General features: G+C 35.5%; 1 protein-coding gene across 1 annotated transcript in view; it reads left to right on the top strand.

Moving 5' to 3' along the window:
- The window catches only part of WARS2 (tryptophanyl tRNA synthetase 2, mitochondrial), an 85,275-nt gene that overhangs the window by 45,493 nt on the left and 22,628 nt on the right, over positions 1-17,154 (top strand). The window lies entirely within an intron of this gene.

Genomic DNA, 17,154 nt, shown 5'->3' with positions numbered 1-17,154 from the left:
TGAAGAAGTTCTTTACATATCCTGAACACTAATCCTTTGTCTGTTATACATTACCTTTTTTCAGTCGGTGGCTTGTCTTTTAAAATTTTTAAACACTGTCTTTTGTTGCACAGAAGTTTTCACTTTAATGAAGCCAACGCAATCTTTGCCTATATGATTTTGTGCTTCTGGGTGTGTTTTTAAGAAATTGTTCTCAGGCTGAATGTGATAAAGCTATTCTGCATGATTATCTCCTAAATGGTTCAAAGTTTTGCTTTTCACATTTTTTTAAATTGAAGTATAGTCAGTTACAGTATGTCAGTTTCTGGTGTACAGCACAATATCCCAGTCATGCATATGTATATATATATATTTGTTTTCATATTCTTTTTCATTAAAGGTTATTACAAGGTATTGAATATAGTTCCCTGTGCTTTACAGAAGAAATTTGTTTTTTAAATCTATTTTTATATATAGTAGCTAACATTTGCTAATCTCAAACTCCCAAATTTATCCCTCCCCAGCCCCATTCCCCCAGTAACCATAAGATTGTTAACTATGTCTGAGTCTATTTCTGTTTTGTAGATGAGTTCATTAGTATCCTCTTTTTTCTTTTTCTTTTTTTTTTTTAATTCCACATATGAGTAATATCATATGGTATTTTTCTTTATCTTTCTGGCTTACTTCACTTAGTATGACAGTCTCCAGGTCCACCCATGTTGCTGCCAATGGCATTATTTTATTCTTTTTTATAGTTAAGTAGTATTCCATTGTATAAATATACCACAACTTCTTTATCCACTCATCTGTCAATGGACATTAAAATTGCTTCCATGTCTTGTCTATTGTATATATTGCTGCTATGAACATTGGGGTGCATGTATCTTTTTGAATTAGAGTTCCCTCTGGATATATGCCCAGGAGTGGGGTTGCTAGGTCATATGGTAAGTCTATTTTTGGTTTTTTGAGGAATTGCCATACTATTTTCCATAATGGCTGCACCAAACTACATTCCCACCAGCCGTGAGGAGGATTCCCTTTTCTCCATACCCTCTCCAACATTTATTGTTTATAGACTTTTGAATCATGGCCATTCTGACTGGTGTGAGGTGATACCTCATTGTAGTTTTGATTTACATTTCACTGATAATTAGCGATATTGAGCATTTTTTCACGTGCTTGTTGGCCAGTTGTAATGTCTTCATTGGAGAATTGTTTGTTTAGGTCTTCTGCCCATTTTTGGATTGGGTTTTTTTTTCTTATTAAGTTGTATGAACTGTATGTATCTTCTGGAAATTAAGCCCTTGTCAATCTCATCTTTTGCAAACATTTTCTTCCATTTCATAAGTTGTTATTTTGTTTTACTTATGGTTTCCTTTGCTGTGCAAAAGCTTATACGTTTAATTAGGTTCCATCTGTTTATTTTTGCTTTTATTTCTATTGCTTGGGTAGACTGCCCTAGGAGAACATTGCTAATATTTATGTCAGAGAATGTTTTACCTATGTTTTCTTCTAGGAGGTTTATTGTGTCTTATCTTCTGTTTAAGTCTTTAAGCCATTTTGAGTTTACTTTTATGTATGGTGTGAGGGAATGTTCTAACTTCATTGATTTACATGCAACTGTCTAATTTCCTAACACCCACTTGCTGAAGAGGCTATCTTCCCCATTGTATATTCTTGCCTCCTTTGTCAAAGAGTAATTGACTGTAGATATGTGGGTTTATTTCTGGTCTCTCTATTCTGTTCCATTGATCTTTATGTCTGATTTTATGCTAATACCATACTGTTTTGACTACTGTAGCTCTGAAGTCTTGTCTGAAGTCTGGAAGGGTTATTCCTCCAGCTTCATTCTTTTTCTTTAGTATTGCTTTGGCAATTCTGGATCTTTTGAGATTCTATATAAATTTTAGGTTTTTTGTTCTAGTTCTGTGAAAAATATCATGGGTAATTTGATAGGGATTGCATTAAATCTGTACATTGCCTTGGGCATTATGGCCATTTTAGCAATATTGAGTCTCCCAATCCAAGACCATGGGATATTTTTCCATTTCTTTAAGTCATCTTTAATTTCCTTAATCAGTGTTTTGTAGTTCTCCATTTATAAGTCTTTTATCTCCTTGGTCAGATTTATTCCAAAGTATTTTATTGTTTTGGATGTGATCTTAAAAGGGATCGTTTCTTTACTTTCCTTTCCTGCTATTTCATTGTTAGTTTAAAGAAATGCAACTGATTTCTGTATGTTAATCTTGTATCCTGCTACCTTGCCAAATTCTTTTATCAGCTCTAGTAGTTTCTGTGTGAATTTGTAGGGTTTTCTGTATACAATATTATGTCATCCATATATAGTGACAGTTTTACCTCTTCTCTTCCAATTTGGATCCCTTTTGTTTCTTTTTCTTGCCTGATTGCTGTGGCAAGGACTTCCAAAACTATGTTGAATAGAAGTGGTGAGAGTGGGCATCCTTGTTCCAGATTTTAGTGGGAATGCTTTCAGTTTTTCACCATTGAGTATTACGCTGGCTGTGGTTTGTCATAAATAGTTTTTATTAAGTTGAGATATGTTCCCTCTATACCCACTTTGGTAAGAGTTTTTATCATAAATGGGTGTTGAATTTTATCAAATACTTTTTTCTGCATCTATTGAGATGATCATGTGATTTTTGTCTTTTCTTTTGTGGATGTGGTGTATCACACTGATTGCTTTGCATATGTTGAACAGTCCTTGTGTCACTGGGATGAATCCAACTTGATTATGGTGTATGATCTTTTTTATATGCTGTTGGATTCTGTTTGCTAATATTTTGTTGAGGATTTTTGCATCTATGTTCATCAATGATATTGGCCTGTAATTTTCCTTTTTGGTAGTGTCTTTGTCTGGTTTTGGTATCAGGGTGATGATGGTTTCATAAAATGAGTTTGGGAGTACTCCCTCCTTTTCAATCTTTTGGAAGAGTTTGAGAAGGATCCGTATGAGATCTTCTTTGTATGTTTGGTAGAATTCCCCAGTGAAGCCATCTGGTCCTGGACTTTTGTTTGTAGGGAGATTTTTTATCACTTATTCTATTTCATTTCTAGTAATATGTCTGTTCAAGTGGTCTGCTTCTTCTTGATTCAGTCTTGGTGGACTGTATGTTTCCAGAAACTTGTCCATTTCTTCTGGATTGTCCAATTTGTTTCCATATAGTTGTTCATAGTATTCTCATATGGGTTTTTTTTGTATTTCTGTGGTATTGGTTGTAATTTCTCCATTTTCCTTTCTTATTTTGTTTGGTTCTCTCTCTCTTCTTCTTGGTGAGCCTGGCCAGAGGTCTGTCAATGTTGTTTACTCTTTCAGAAAACCAACTCTTGGTTTGATTGTTTATTTTCTATTTTTTTATCTCTCTTTTATTTATTTCCTCTCTGATACTTTTCACATTTAAGACTTAGTTATCTACAAATAGATCTTACCATCTTACACATTTTGACAGATATTTATGTTATTAAAAAAGCATTTCTTATTATCAACACAGATCATTTCAGGAATGTCTTTAAGTTTGGGAAGATGTCTAGCACATAGTAATGGATAAGTGTTTTCCAAAATGCTAATTTTTGATTGATAACTGACATTTTATCATTAGCAACACGTTCTGTGAGTTGTTTTCCTTGAATTCCCTTGAATTCTGTTTTCCCTTAATGAGTTTTGCTAGAGACTACACTCTTAATCTTTCCGGAGCACAAATTTGGTTTCATATCTTTGTTTTCTATTTCATTACTTTCATTGTTTCCTCTCTTGCTTCTATTTTCTTTGAAATTACTTTGTTGTTATTTTTCTAACTTCTTGAGTGGACCTCATTAATTTTCAACCATTCTTCTTTTCTAATATAAATATAATATATTTATTTCCTTCTAAGTACTGATTTATCAGCATCCACAAAGTTGTGATTTAGTATACTCACTATAGCTTATTTGTAAATGATTTCTGCTCCACTATTATTTTTTATTTGATCTGTGATTTATTTAGAAATATGTGTTTTATTTTCCAAATACATGATTCTTTTTTAAAAACCTTTTTACCCACTCAAATGACTAAAATTAAAAATACTGATAATGCTAAGTTTTGGTAAGAATGTGAAGCAATGTAAACTCACACATTGCTAGTAAGAATATGAAATGGCAATTAAACAACTTCCCTTCTTCTTCTTCCCACTGCTCCCTCACCTTCTTCAGACCCTGGAAACCACTGTTTTACTTTCTATCTCTATGAACCAGACTATTCTAGATAATTCATGTAAGTAAAATTATACAGTATTTGTCTTTTTGTGACTGGCTCATTTCACTTATCATACTGTCCTCAAGGTTCATTTGTGCTGTAGCATATGTCAGAATTGCCTTCCTTTGTAAGGCTGAATAATATTGCATAGTGTGCTTATATCACATTTTGTTTATCCATTTATGTGTCAGTGAACATTTGGGTTGCTTCCAACTTTTGGCTTTTGTGAATAATGCTGTCATGAATATGGGTATACAAATACCTATTCAAGAGCCTGCTTTGAATTCTTTTGTATGTATACCCAGAAGTGATATTGCTAGACCACATGGTAATTTTATTTTTAATTTTTCAGGGAATCACCATACTGTTTTCCATAGCAGTTGGACAGTTTTATACTCCAACCAATACTGGACAAGGGTTCCAATTTCTCCATCCTCACCAACACTTGCTATTTTCTGGGGTTTTTGTGAGTTTTCTTGTTTTTATGGGGTGTTTTTTATAGCTGCCTTTCTACTGGATGTGAGGTGATATCTCATTTTGTAGTTTTAATTTGCATTTCCCTAATGATTAGTGATATTGAGCATCTTTTCATATGCTTTTTGACTGTTTATATATCTTCCTTAGGAAAAAAACTATTCAAGTCCTTTGCCCATTTTTTAATCAGGCTGTTTTTGTTGTTGTTGTTGAGTTGTAGGGGTTCTTTATTTTCTCCCATTTCGTAAGTTACCTTTTCACTTTGTCAATTGTGTCCTTTAATGAACAAAAGTTTTTTAATTTAATGTAGTTCCCCCAAACTTTCATTATTTTCTCAGACCTAAATTATAGGGGCTATCAGATATAACCACATGAATATTTAACATAAAAAATTACTGAAGAGATAGATTTTATTTAAAAAATAATAAACTCTTTGCCATCATGTCCTCTAAGGGATAGACATCTTACTCTTCCTCAAGATAGGAATTTGGCCATTGTTATCATTTCTTATTATTCATGTTCATTTCCTGTAAGAACAATGATCATCTAACTTTTCCTGCAAAAGTATGGATAGTAAATATTTTAGGGTTTCCAGGCCTCATGTGTTCTCTGTCACCACCACCATCACCACCTCTCTTCCTCCTCCTCTTTTTCTTTCTCCTTCTTCTCTTTTTTAATATCTGACTACCCTTTAAAAATGTGAAAACCATTCTTAACCCAAAGGCTGAATAAAAACAACCCACAGGTCAGATCTGGCCTGTGAGCAGCAATGTGCTAACCCCTGCGTATGAGGATTATATGTCCTCATCCATTGTCTTGTGACTGACATTGCATCCTATAGGAGCAGCATCTATTCCTACAGGTGCTGTTGGGCTTGTCCACGTAACTTCTTCAGCCGTTGGAAAGTGAGCGATCATGATACACACCATGCTCAAACAGAATCTTTAAATCCATTCCGTGTTTGTTTTCAGTTTCTTGCTCTTTTTCCTTCCTTCTAACTCCTTCATTTTGGGTCCTGGAATGAGAAAGTATATAAAACAGAGTTGTAGCCAGCATACAGCTACCAATATGTCATGTGAGTGAGAAAGAAAACATTGCTGTGAGCTACTTGTATTTAGGATTGTTACCCAGCATAGCCTAGAAAAAGCTGACTAATATAATGCTGAAGATAAATACATATGTGTACACAGACACACACATATACAGGACAAACAGTAGATTTTAGATGGAGGTGACTTTTAATTCAGGAACAGACTTATAGAGGCTAATTATTTAGCTCTGGAAGTATTAACAAAGAAAAAGTATAGAAACATCCAAATGTGTACAGACAGATACTCATTGGCAAACATAAATACTGACATGAGACAGACCAGTTGAAAAGAGTGAGTGAGAGTTTATCATTGATAACAGCTCTTTTCATTAAAATCAGGTCCCCAAACAAGGATCCTGTTAAGGGGATTTGTGATGGGGATGACAAGAGCCTAATGAAAATAACTAAGCATGAAATTGCTAGTTTCCGAGAGGAAACGATAAATGGGAGTTTGTGAGTCTGGTAAGTTTTCCAAGTGTCCTAACCAAAACTGGTAGTACCTGATTTCTGGGAAAATAACATTTATACGGGAAATAATGAAATCTTAAGGGACACTTAAGACATTTTATCCAAGATTTACCAAATCAGCTAATTGCTTGAATGGCTTTGATAGATACATAGCAGCTGTATTTTTTGGAATCGCGCTATCCTATACTCTCCTTATTAATTAAATATTTTTGAGATAATTTCAAATGCAGTAAAATACAGAGAATAATGTAACATTCATGTCCCCAACACCAAGGATAAATATTGACGTTTTTGTCATACTTGCTTGACTTCCTGTATTAAACAAATAATTATAAATTTGAAAGGCCCCTTAATTCATTCCTTGCCTACTCCTTTCACTCCTCCTCCCTGCATCCCTTTTCTCTCTCCCCAGGCAGCCAAAATCTTGGATTTTGTCTATACCAATCTAGTCAATTTTTCATACCTGTTTTCATATGTAATTCCAGGAGCAACATGTAATATTTTTAATTGTGCAGCTTAAAAAAATAAGTGTTGCCATATTGTAGAACCTTTCTGCAGTTTTCATTTTGCACAGAGCAGTCTGTTTTTGTGATCTCATGTTTAAATGTATGAATCTAGCTCATGTCTTCTATTTGTTGTATAGAATGCCATTATATAAATATGCCACATTTTATTTATGTGTCACCCTATTAGTAAACCTTTAATATCATTTATGCATTCATTTAACAAATATTTATTGAGCACTTATGTGTCCTAGGTTCTGTGTTAGGTACTCATGTTATATCAGTGAAGAAAACACACAAACACCTTTGCCTCCATGGTTCTTACATTCTGTTGGGGAACACAACATAAATGATAGCTATAATAAATAAGCCAAACCTAAAGTATATTAGAATGTGATAGGTTATGTAGAAAAAGATTAAGGAGAATTGGGAGTGGTGTTGAGGGAGATAGATTGCTATTTTAAACAGCTTAGCTAGGGGAATAATGTTAGATATTGAGAAGACAATATTAGATAACTAACAAGATAATATTAAAGCAAAGACTTAATATGAGGGAGTTAGTGAGGTGAATATCTAGGGGAAGAGAATTCCTAAGTGCAAAGCCCCTAAGGTGGGAACGTGCCCAGTGTATTCAGGGAACACAAGGAGGTCAGCGGCTGAAGAAGGGGGAACAGAGGGGAGAGGAAGAGGATTCGAATCCAGACGTTATCCCGGGTTGAATGGGATGAAATTGTCATTAGGCCATTGTAAGGACTTTGAGAAGATGGGAAGTCCAGGATTTGGAGCAGAGAGGCAACACAATCTGTGTTTTAAAAGGATCACTTTGGCTGCTGTTAAGAATAGACTGTGTGGGAGCAAGGTTGGAAGCAGGGAGATCAGCTGGCAAGTTGTTACAGTAATCCAGGTGAGAGGTGATGGTGCCTCAGACTAGAGCAAAAGAGGTGAAAGTAAGATTCCGAACATATTCTGAAGGTTGAAGCAACAAGATTTGCAGATGGATAAGATGTGAAAGAAATAGAGATGTGTGAGAGAAATAGAGGAGTGAAGAATGACTCCAAGGTTTTTGCTTAAGTAACTGCAAGGGTGGAGTTGCAACAGAAAGGACAGCAGTGGTAGAGCAGGTTTGGAATGGAGGACCAGGATCTCAGTTCTGAATAGACTGAGTTTGAGATGTCCATTAGATAGCCACACAAATATGCTGAGTGGATAGCTGGCTACGTGAATCTGGAGTTCAGTAAAGGGGTCTGGCTAGAATTGTACATTCAGAAGCCAACAGTTATATAGATTGTAGTTAAAGCCACGAGGTGAGATGAAGTTGCAAAAAGACCGAGTGTCAAAAAAGAATATAAGAAACAAGGACTAAAACTTGAGTGTCTGCCATATTAAGAGATTAAGGAGGAGAGAAGGGACACACACAGAGACTGAGAAGAGACACTATGGAAATAGGGAGGTAAACTATAATAATGCAGTGTCTGGGGAGCCAAGGGAAGAAAGTCAATCAGGGTGGAAGAAGTAATTAGTTGTGTCAAATGCTGCTAAATATGCAAGCAAGGTGACAACTTGATCCTAACCATTAGCATTGCTGGTGGTGATGAGTGGCCGTAGTGGCGTGGTAGAGGCGAAACCTGAGTTGAGTGGGTTGAAGTGAGAAGGGGAGGCTCCTCAAACACAGTGGCAGCTCTGGTCTGGCATCTTTCTCTTTCTTCAGGATGAGAACCCATTCTCCCAACTCACCTTTTGAAAGGATCTGGAGGTAGCTTTAATATAAAGGCCACCTTTTCCTATGGGGAGAAAATTCCTATGTGGAGGAAAGTGGAGATTGTGGCAAAGATCAGAAAATCAGGATTCCGCAAACTATGTTATCTTTATTGCCTCGGAATAATTAATGTGTGATGTCCCAAAGAACGGTCATGATGAACTCCGCTTGTATAGTTTTTAAAACAGCCTTACTGAGATGTAATTCACCTACCATACAATTTACTCAATTAAAGTGTACGGTTTAATATACACCTTGCACTTTACAATGTACTCTTTTAGTGTATTCACAGAGTTGGGCATCCATCACCACAGTCAAGTTTAGAACACTTTCATCACCCCAAAAAGAAACCCTGTACCCATTAGCAGTCACTCTCGTCGCCCCTCTAACCCTCTCCATGGCAACCTCAGTTCCACTTTGTCTTCTATAGGTTTGCCTTTTCTGAACATTTCATATGAATGGAATCATACTTTGTGTCCTTTTGTGATTGGCTTCTTTCTCTTAGCATAATATTCTCAAGGTTTGTCTACTGTAATATTTATCATTACTTCATTTGTTGTTATTGTTGAATAATATCCCATTGTTGAATACTACATTTTGTTCATCCGTTCTTGAGCCAGTGAACATTTGGGTTGCTTCCACTTTTCCACATGTTTATACGTGAAAAATGCTATCATAAACATTGGTGTCAAGTTTTTGTATAGTTATATGTTTTCAGTTACCCTGGTTTATACCTAGGAGTGGGATTGCTGGATCATATGGTAACTTTATATTTAACATTCTGAGGAACTGTTAAACTTTGAAAGGGGCTACATCGCTTTACATGAGAGTTCCGCCACCAGTGGACAGAGGGTCCCTGACTTGGAATGGTTCAACTTAACAATTTTTCGACTTTACAGTGGTACCAAAGCCATAAGCATTCAGTAGAAACCATACTTCAGGTTTTGAATTTTGATTTTTTTTCCCTAGGCTAGCAATATGTGGCTTAATACTCTCTATGATGTTGGGTATCAGTGGGGAGCTGCAGCTTCCAGTCAGCCATGCCGTCAGGATGGTAGACAATGGATGGACACACAACAATTCTGTGCCTAGACAACTAACTGTTCTGTTTCTCCCTTTCAGTACAGTACTTGATAAGTTACATGAGCTATTCAGCACTTTATCATAAAACAGATTTTATGTTAGATAATTTTGCCCAACTGTAGCTAATGTTAAGTGTTCTGAGCACGTTTAAGGTAGGCTAGGCTAAGATATGATGTTCAGTAGGTTAGAAGTATTAAATGAGTTTTCAACTTAGGATATTTTCAACTTCACGAAGTAACCCCATTGTAAGTTGGGGAAGATCTGTATAGGGATTCCAAATTCTTCATTTCTCTCCTAAACTTTTTATTGTTTGTCTTTTTTTAACAATCCTAGTGAGTGTAAAGTTGTATCTCAATGTGTTGGGTTTTTTCAATGTGGTTTTGACATGCATTTTCCTAATGACTAATGATGTTGAGCATATTTTCATGTGCTTATTAGCCATTTGTATATCTTCTTTGGAGAAGTGTCTTTTTCAAATCCTTTGCCCATTTTAAATTGAATTTATCTGTCTTTTCATTGTTAAATTATGAGTTTTTTATGTAGTCTGGATACAATGACCTTATCAGATATAATTTGCAAATAACTTCTCCCATTTTGTGAATTGTCTTTCACTTTCTTGATGATATCCTTTGAAACACAACATTTTTAAGTTTTGATGAAGACCAATTTATCAGTTTTTTTCTTTTGTTGCTTGTGCTATTGGTGTCATACGGTCTAACAAGTCATTGCTTAACATAGGTCATGAAAATTTACTCCTTTTATTTTCTAAGCATTTTATAGTTTTTGCTGTTACACTGAAGTCTGTGATCCATCTTCAGTTATTTTTTATGTATGGTGAGAGGTGGAGGTCCAGCTTCAGTCTTTTGCACGTAGCTATGCCTATAGAAATTCAGTTGCCCTAGCATCATGTGTTGAAAAGACTATTCTTTCCCCCATAGAACTGTCTTAGCACCTTTACTGAAAACCAATCAACCATGGATGTATGGATTTATTTTTGGATTCTCACTTCTTTTCCATTGATCTACATATTCTATCCTGATACCAGTACTAAATTTTCTAAATTACTATAGTATTACAGGGATTGATTTTGAAACCAAGCTTGCATATTGGAATAAATCCCACTTGATTGTATTGTGTTACTCTTAATATATGTTGCTGGATTCAGTTTGCTAGTGTTTTGTTGGGTTTTTGCATCTATATGCATGTTATTGGTCTGTAGTTTTCTTTCATTATATCTTTGCCACGTTTTGGTTTCAGAGTAATACTGGCCTCCTAGAATGAGAAAGGAAGTGTGCCCTCTTTTTTTTTTTTTTTTTTTTTTTGAAACAGATTCTGAAGAATTGTTAATTTTTTTAAATGTTCATTAGAATTCAGTAGTGAAATCTTCCTTCTCCTCCCTACTCCCCTAGGGTTCATTTTTGTTGTTGCTATGTTTGTGTAGTTAACTTTTCTGCAGCAGTTCTGTAAAGTCTGTCTCCACAGTCAGGCATGGCCACTGCAATCTCTGCTGAGTTAGCTTAGTGCTCAGGAAATGACTGAGCAGAAATCTGCAAATGCTTTGATCTGAGATTTTCAACCCTTTACTGAGGGGCTTACACCGGGCCTCAAGGTGAGCCAGAGGTAAGAGATCAGGATCTTCTCAGGTCTTTTCTGGATGTGTGCACAGCCCTGCACAGACATGTGGCCTTCCGGATGCCCAGGAATATGTCAGGTCTTTTCAAAGTGCTCTATAAGCATTCTCTTTCCCAGCTTTTCTCCTTAAGCTTTTTAGCCAGCCTCCTATTTTCTCCTATTGGTATCAGCACCTCAGGCAGCTGTAATATTAAATCACTGCTGATAAATTTTTATGGAAGAATGTCCAAGGGATAGGCTTTTCCCCACTGAGTGAGCTCTGAGTCAGGTCATAACAGCAAGCCCTACAAACGGGGCTTTTCCAGGGGGCTGTTGCACAGGTGAAGTAGTGATGATTCTCTGAGCTTGGGTCTGTAAGAGGAGCTCCAAAGCCAGACGTTCCCTTCCAGGGGCTGCTGGCTGCTGTTTCCATGACTACCACAGATACAGGGAGAGGCTGATGGCAACTGGGCAAGTTAAAATGCCACGGAGCTCTCTGTTCTTACTGAGATTTGGATGTTTTTCTTAAATAAATACTCTTCAACTAATGGCAAGCCTCTGGTTAATTTTCCAGAGTTTTATAAAAGTGACTTTGACAACTTTTGCTTATGTTCTCATTGCTTTTATGGAGGAACAGATTTTCAGAGGTTGTTATTCTGCTATTCCAGAAGTCCCTTCACCTTATTTTAAAAACCGAAAAAGTTTTGATTGTATTTTATTCAAGGCCAAATGTGGTTAGATTTACAAGCCTCTTACCTATTTTCACAAACTGAACGTACCTGTGCACAAGTTACATGAGTAACTTGCAGTGCTCTTCATGCCCCTTTTCTTTTTGTAGCTTTATTTATATATGTATTTATTTTACAATATCATATTTTAAATTGAAGTATAGTTGATGTACAATATTATATGTTAAATTTATACAATATAAGTGATTCACAATTTTTAAAGGTTCTACTCCATTTATAGTTATTATAAAATATTGGCTATGTTCCCCATGGTGTACAATACATCCCTGTAGCTTATTTTATACCTGATAGTTTTTGTACCTCTTCATCCTCCACCTCCATCTTGCCCGTCCCCCTTTCCATCTTCCACTGGGTAACCACTAGTTCCTTCTCTACATCTGTGAGTCTGTTTCTTTTCTGATATATTCACTAGTTTGTTGTATTTTTTTGGATTCCACATGTAAGTGTTCATTGCCCCTTTTCAATTGCTAACCATCCCTTCCCCCAAGATAACCTTTTTTTAAATTGAATATAATTTAAATTATTTAGTACATACTCTTTTATGTCTGGTTTCTTTCATTCAACATTATGTTTAAGAGATTCATTCATGTCGTTGAATGCAATTGTTCAGTCTTCCTCATTGCTGTAATATTCCATTGAGTGAATATGCCAAATTTATGCATTCTATGTAGGTGGACATTCAGATTACTTACAATACAGGCTGTTACAGTATATTCTTGCACATATATTTTTGTGAACATATATAAACATTTCTTTAGGTATATACCTAGAAATGGAATATCTAGGTCATATGTTATATGAATGATGAGTGTTAGTGGATAGTCAGTTTTCAAAGTTGGTATACCAATTTACATTCCCACAGCACTGTATAAGAGTTCTGTTTTACTCGATATCCTTGCCATCATATTTGGCTTTTCACTTTAATCATTCTGAGTGTATAATGGTATCACCCATTATGACTTCAATTTGCATTTAGTCCATTTGGCCAATTTTCATAGGGTTATCTGCTTTTTTCTTATCAACTTGTAGGCATTCTTTGCATATTTTGCATGCAAATTTATATTCTGTATAGGCTTGCAAATATCTCCTCCCACTCTGTGACTTGCCTTTTCCCTCTTTAAATGGTGGTATTTGATAAAGAGAAGTTATTAATTTTATGATAGTTTAAGTTATCAAGTTTTTTTGCTTTACGTTTAGTACATTTTAGATCCTATGAAAAATCCATACTGACCAAAGGAAATTAAAGATGCAACCAATTGATTTAATTTTTCTACAGGTTTTTAAAAGACCCATTATTTAGGCAGGGCGTTTTAGTCTGCCATGAAGAATACTAGTGTTTCCCCACAGGCGTGTTGTACAAATGATTGTCCTCTTTCCTTCACAGAAATATTTATAAAACATCAAGCCTTACATAACTCTATTCCAGGATTTCTTTTGTTTCTTCCTATCAAACCCAGCAGTTCCACTGAGTATATTTCTTACCCTCTTTGTTTCTAATCACCCTGTCTTCTGTTTTCAGAGATAACAGAGCCCATTAGAGTTGAAGTTCTCTAACTTTCTGTTCTCCACTCCTATCCCACTAGCTCCTCATCTATGTTTATTTCCCCTCTTCCTTTTACAGTGAAAGATATTTCACAGAAAGTAGATCTATCCCACCTTAAAAAACAAAACAAAAACTTTATTCTCTAACCCCCACTAGTTATCTTCATTTCCATCCTTCCTTAAAAAGGAAATGTCTTACACACATGATAAATTACATAGAATGTAATATACCCACACGATGAATGCATGTAAAATTGGTGAAATCTAAATATGGTGGATGGATTGTATCAAACTTGATTTCCTGTAAGTGTAATGTAAAATAAATTATATTATAGTTATGCAAGATGTTGCCATTGGGGGAAACTGGGTGAAGCGTAATACTTGATCTCTTAGTATTATTTCTTACAACTATATTCGAATCTATAATTATCTCAGAATAAAATGTTAAAACCAGAGTCTTTCTAAAAAGTTATCTGTCATAATAATAACTACCATTTGCAGAGTGCTTACTGTGTGCTAGGTACTGTTCTAAGCACTGTCAGGTGGATACTAGTGTTAGTCTCATTTTGTAGATGATGAAACTGAGGTTAAATTACACAGGGTTACCCAGCTAGTAAGTGGCAGAACTGATGTTTAGATCTGGTAGCCTAAGTCTTCCACTCTGCTTGCTATACTTCTTGTACATCTGTCTTCATATCCTACCTCCTGGTCACATGTCAACTCACCCCTCCAAAATTCAGCTTCCATCCCAACCAGCCCCCTGAAACTGCTTTTGCCTGGATTACCAACAAGTTGCTAAATCTAGTGGATTCTTTTTGGTTGTAACCATTCTTTCTGCAGCCTTTGTTCATACAGTCAACAAATATTTGCTGAGCACTTACAGTGTGCCAGATTCTTGTTTTACAGCAGGGGACAAGTTAGGCAAAACTGCTGTCGCCGAAGACTACACGTCTTTACTTGTTACATTAGGAGGTCAGAAGTCTTAAGTCACTGCTAACTTGTTTGTGGATGGTCAACAGACCACTATATTATTCCATACTTTTGTTTTTCTGGAGGTAAAACAGATTGTTTTTGTTATAACAGATATTGTTATTTTATTTGTGGTTTCATAAGTAAATCAGAATGTACTATGTTTAATGCCATTTTCACTTTTCTCCAAATAGAAATCTGAACCTTTCCAAGCAGTTGTCATGAATATGAATAAATTAAGAGAGCCAACAATATTGCTAATTATCAGAAATGCAAATCAAAACTACAATGAGGTATTGCCTCACACCAGTCACAATGGCCATCATTCAAAAGTCCACGAACAATAAGTGCTAGAGAGGAGGCAGAGAAGAGGGAACCCTACTACACTGTTGGAGGGAATGTAGTTTGGTGCAGCCATTAGGGAAAAGAGTATGGAGAGTCCTCAAAAAGCTAAAAATGGACTTACCATATGATCCAGCAACCCACTTCTAGGCATATATCTGGAAGAAACTCTAATTTGAAAAGATACATGCACCCCAGTGTTCATAGCAGCACTGTTTACAGTAGCCAAGACATGAAAGCAACCTAAATGTCCATGACTGGATAAAGAAGATGTTGGGTGTGTGTGTGTGTGTATGTGTGTGTATATGTGTGTGTGTATATATTCAATTATATATACACATATATACATACATATATGTATATAATATATATGTATATTATATACACATGTATACATACACACACACATAATGGAATACTACTCAGCCATAAAAAAGAATGAAATAATGCCATCTGCAGCAACATGGATGGATCTGGAGATCGTCATACTAAGTGAAATAAGCTAGAAAAAGAAAGAAAATATCATATGATGTCACTTACATGTGGGATCTAAAAAAATGAGATAAATAAACTTACTTACAAAACAGAAACAGACTTACTGACATAGAAAACAAATTTATGGTTACCAGGTGAGAAAGGGGCAGGTGGAAGGATAAATTGGGAGTTTGGGATTTTCAGACACTAACTACTATATATATAAAGTAGATAAACAAGTTTCTTCTGTATAGCACAGGGAACTATATTCAGTAGCTTGTAATAATCTATAATGAAAAAGAATATGAAAGGAATAATTTCTGAATCACTATCCTGTACCCCAGAAATTAACACAACATTCTAAACCGACTATACTTCAATAAAAAAAAAATTTAGAGCCAAATTCTGAAGTATACTACCCTTCTTATGTAATTTTTAATGATAAATTATGAAAATTAATTGCCTTTGACCTTTTACTTACTTTTTTCTATATAAGGATCATTGAATTGATTTTATGCCCCATTATTTGGAAACACCAGGAAGATCTCTGCCAAATATTAAATAAGTTTCATTCCACATATCCAAATAAAAAGCTACTCCAAGGAGAATACTTAACTTCGTGGAGACATCATGGTAACTGTTTGCATATCACCAAAGCTGAACCCTTGAGCTCGAGTTGAGGGAAAGAAGTCATCTTGTCTCTTTCCACATGTCTGTGGTTATTTTCTCTGTTTTTATTCCTTTCTCCAGTTCAGTGAAGAAGAAAAAAAAATTTCTCCTACATTTCGTGCCAAAAAACAGCTCTTGTTTTATTAGTTCTAATGGGAATGTGTTTTGCTTGGTGATTGGAAACAACCATAATCCTCTTGCTTCCATCCAGGGTTACTGTTTCTGTCTGATCGCTCTTTGTTTACAGCAGCAGTTAGCAATTTGCATGGACAGTGCTGTCAAAGTCACTGCTCTCAATGAAACCCAAATGCCTCTTGGAAGAAAGATGACAGAGTCAGCCTAGTGACTTGCAAAACTTTAAAAGTGATTCCTTGTCAAACATGTGAAAAACAACTCTTCCCTCTCCATGACTGGGGGAAAAAAATGAGAAACTATCTTACACCAGATGACGATTCCTTGCTAGTAAACAGGCCTGGGCTGGTTCAGCTTCACTCCTTTATGTTCCTTTTGCAAAACCCACAAAGAACACATTTGGGGCCACTTTTCAGAGCTGGCAACAGTCTCTGCTTTTTAAAGAAATCAGATGGGCGCACACACACAAAAATCCACACTGGATGAAGGGCTCCGAATCCCCAGGGTCCAAAAACAGGCCTTAAATTCTAGATCACCAGTCAGGACCTGGCCTGGACCCAAGAATCATCCCAGTTGTTGCCAGATTTGGTTGTTTGATTAAATTTGGGTAAAACAAAAACGAATTGGGAAAAGTTTCTATTTTCTTGTTGACTAGACCTCTTCTTTAAAAAAAAAAAAAGGAAGGAAGAAATAAGAACTACAAAAACATGCTTTGGGATGATAAAGTGATTTCTAAATTTCAAATTATTCTGGGTCTAAAGGATTCAGTCTTTTAATTTTTTAAGTTCAGTACCTTTCTCTACTATTTACATGTAAGGTATTACAGCTGCTTTCATATATTGAGTTTGTTTAGAGAGGATTTGATACAGTGTATGTGTGTGTTTGTGTGTGGGTGTTTTTAATTACTTTGGCTTTTTTAAAATTTGATGTATAGTTGGCTTATAATATTATATTAGTTTCAGGTGTACAACATAGTGATTGAATATTTTTATAAATTACACACCATACAAAGTTATAAAATGTTGACTATATTCCTATGCTGAAATAGATACCTCAGGATAAAA

This window comes from Camelus bactrianus, chromosome 9 (assembly GCF_048773025.1).
Source record: "Camelus bactrianus isolate YW-2024 breed Bactrian camel chromosome 9, ASM4877302v1, whole genome shotgun sequence".
Classification (NCBI taxonomy): domain Eukaryota; kingdom Metazoa; phylum Chordata; class Mammalia; order Artiodactyla; family Camelidae; genus Camelus; species Camelus bactrianus.
This window is presented reverse-complemented; position numbering and strand designations above follow the sequence as displayed.